Genomic DNA, 3,650 nt, shown 5'->3' with positions numbered 1-3,650 from the left:
ATAATTTTAGGAAGAGGATGGACACACAGAACACAAAGGAGTGTGTGGTTTCTCAGCCTGCCCACAGTGCTATGGAGACCTATAGGGAACTGCAAAAGGTGGCTGAGAGGGCTGCATCCCCCCTCAAAAAGAGAACTGAGAGGTCCAGAGATTTCGGAAAGGTTTTAAAAGGTAAGTGTGCTTGATCCTGCATCAGGGCACAACGTGGAGGAGATGACACCGAAGTCCTTCAGACACTACAGTTCTGTATCTCTGTAAAGCAAGCTACCAGAAATGGTGCATGTTTGGGTACGTGCACATTGGCAATTTGCACAGATTATTAAAAGTGAGACAAAAATTCCTGTATAGGATTGCTAAGGACTATTTAGCAATAGTATTTCAGAAAGTAATCTTCAGGAACACTAGGAATTGTATTAGATGGATTGTGAAAAAGGTTTTAGAAATATTACCTTGTTTGTGGTTGCAGTATGAAGAGTGGTTGTGTTAAATAGTAACTTAGCTTCCAGAGCTTATGGTAACAGCACATACTTTACAGATCATAAAGCTTTTCTCAAAGTGTGTTTTTTTAACAGACAATTTCAAAGTATAAGAGCATCCACTTAACGATCCTCACTGTATTCATCATCTAGTTCCATCTGAAAAAAGCACAAGAGTGCCATATATAAATAAAAGCAGTACTATGGCAAATAGAAGTCATCCACATTCAGCAAGGCACTTAAACAGATACTTTAATACTTACATTCCCTAGATATCTCAGGGACTTAAGTATTCAAGTATTCAAGCATGCCTGTCATTTAGGAATCCTAAGACTACACTTTAAACTCCAGTTTTAGCTCCTAATGACAGAGGTTTGAAATGATAGGAGAGCCAGTATAAGTCTGTAGTGGCAGGAGACCAAGTGGTGGAAGATTCCATCACTCTCCATGATCAGTTCAAAATCTGCATGCTATTAATGATGTTGATACTTTAACTGCTAAGAATTCAAAGACATTCAGAGTTCAGGATCTTGCAGGAACCATGGTTCCCCCTCTGGCACGCACAGCTCTGTCTTCCAGGGTTTCCTGTAACACAGGAAGCCAGGGAATGGGTTGGCATTTATTCTGCAGAGAAACTGAAACTTTTCTCTGAACTGTTACTGTCTCAAAACAGTAACTGTATTTATTTGTATTCAGAACACATTCCTATTAATACATCCTTTGTTTCTTCATAGTAAAACAAAATTCAGGTTGGAAATCAGGAAAAGGATCTTCACCAGAAGGTTTTCAGGCCCTGGAGCACTGCTCCCAGGGCAGTGGACATGACCCCAAGCTGTCAGAGTTCAAGAAGTGTTTGAACAATGCTCTCCAATGCAGGGTTTGAATTTTGGGTGGTCCTATGGAGAGCGAGGAGTTGGACACAGTGATCCTTGTGGGTCCTTCCCAACTTGGGAGATTCTATGATTCTCTGCAGCATTATCATTGTGATCCATGGCTGTAGACTTGGGCACTGTGCAGGTTAAAGAAGATACTTCTTGTGCTGAGGTGGCTTTGCATGCCTTCTGTGACCTTAGGGTGACTAATATGGGATTGAAAAAGGTAAATGCAGTGACACAACCAAAGTGGCATTGCTGCAGCCTTCAGGTAGAATAGGCTTTTAGAACTAGAGAGTAGCTGGTCCTTTTCTCACGACAGTGGTGCAAAGCGCAAGCACAAATCTCAAAGTGGAAAAGACAACAGTAAAACAAAGAGGAAAAGCTGGAACAGGTGCTGCAGGCCAGAGGCACGGGAGGTCACTACAGAAAGAGTAGAAGAGAGAAACATGAGTTAAAACAACCGTGGCACAGTATAGCGACATACAGAAGTTTGAAACCCAAAAAAGAGGAAGCAAAGGAAGCATTCAGAAGGGGCAGGGATGTGTGACATGGCTGGGACAAGCTTTTTAGCTGTATGGTGCCAACAGCCTGTTATTATGGCAGATGAATCCAAGTGTCTGTTTTGTCCTCAGAAACGGCTGTGCGGATTGCCGCCAGCTCCGGCACATGAAGCCACACACATGCGTGCCCACACACATTTCCCTTCTGAACTGAAAAGAAACATGAGCAATGTCATCCCTCAAGTGTCCGTTTTCAAAAGCTCTAAACCACTTAAATTAGGTTCCTAAATGAAAAAGCAGTCTCAAGAATAGAGTCGGTAGATTAAAGGTAGCGTGGAATGCATTCACGCAGAATAAATAATTGAATAATTGCTCAGTTGGAAATGTGTCCAAAGAAGCCAGCAGTTATTACAGAATCCTTTTTTTCTTTTGCTTACACAAACTGTATAATAGCTGTTTTCTCTGAACGTCCTTCTGCATAAACTGGGAGCAGCCTCTGGGCTGCTCTCAAATTTACTTTGGCTTTTGCAACAGCAATTAAGAATTACTGGAACCGTGCGGTCCTGGCCTGTGCCATCGGTACCAGCAGAGCCCCACAGAGCCCCGCTGTGGGCCGGGGCCGGGCTGTGAGCCCAAAGCCTTCCCGCAGGCAGAAATCAACTCCCAGAGGGCTTGGCTTTTTGAAAAATCAAGTTCTGTAAACGGAATGGCTAAAAGGACTTTCGTGGATTTTGAAGTACTTCAGATTTCATCTGCAAGGACAGTATTTCCTAAGGAAGTTAAGAAGCTGCAGATGTCCTATCCCTGGAGGTGCTCAAAGCTAGGTCGGGTGGGCCCCTGGGCAGGCTGAGCTAGTGGGTGGTGCTCCTGCCCATGCCAGGGGTTGGAACAGGGTGGGCTTTTAAGGTCCCTTCCGACCCAAACCATTCTGCGATTCCATGGTTCAGAGAGCAGCATCGGGGAACCAAGTTTTCTGTACCGTGTGATGCTTCATGCCCACAGACACTACTGCAAGGGTGCTGCAGGCTGAGGGCACGCTCCCAACATGGAAATATTCTATGCATCCTGGCACTGCACGTACATAAAAGCAAATGTGCTTGTCCTGTGGTCAGGTGCCTTAGCACTGAAATGTTCCGATGCTAACAGAGCAAACAGAGCAAAGGGAAATATTCTCTCACCCAGGTGCGAGTACATAAACATATTCTGAACTACGCATACACCTATATACAATGCATCCACAGTTCACGCTTACTTAAAAATGCCATGCATAATGAAAATTATGCAAAAGCTCAGCAAAACGGCCCAGCTGAAGTCAGGTGCGTACCACATCAGACGCTTCCACAAACGCACACGCGGTGCTTTGGGATGCTGCCAAAACAGATCTTTCCAAATCGCCCCTTCAGCAGCACCGCCGTGAGCGGGGCAAGTAGCTGCCCACGGGCTGCCGGGGAGGGCAGGCTTGCGGGAGGGCGACGACCTCGGCTCTCTACCAAGGAAAGTGTAAAAAACATTATCGACGCCTCCCCACGTACGAACTCCCCACGCAGCGATCCGCTGGTCGGCCGACGGCCAGAACCCGTGCGACGGGACGGAGCCCTTCCGCCGGCCTCGGAGCTCTCCCTGCCGCCAGGGCGAGCTCCTCGCAGCGAGCACCCCGCGCGCGGCCCGCCCCGCTCCGCCGCGCCGGGATTTCCCTGCAGCCCGCCCCGGCGCCCGCCCTCCCCGCCGGCAGCACCGCCTCCCGCGGCTCCCGCTGCCGCTCGCGGCCCCGTGCCGCGCCCCCGGGACTACGGGAACCG

This window comes from Cyrtonyx montezumae, unplaced genomic scaffold (genome assembly GCF_038088225.1).
Source record: "Cyrtonyx montezumae isolate F1298 unplaced genomic scaffold, pur_monq_1.0 scaffold_0, whole genome shotgun sequence".
Lineage (NCBI taxonomy): Eukaryota > Metazoa > Chordata > Aves > Galliformes > Odontophoridae > Cyrtonyx > Cyrtonyx montezumae.
This window is presented reverse-complemented; position numbering follows the sequence as displayed.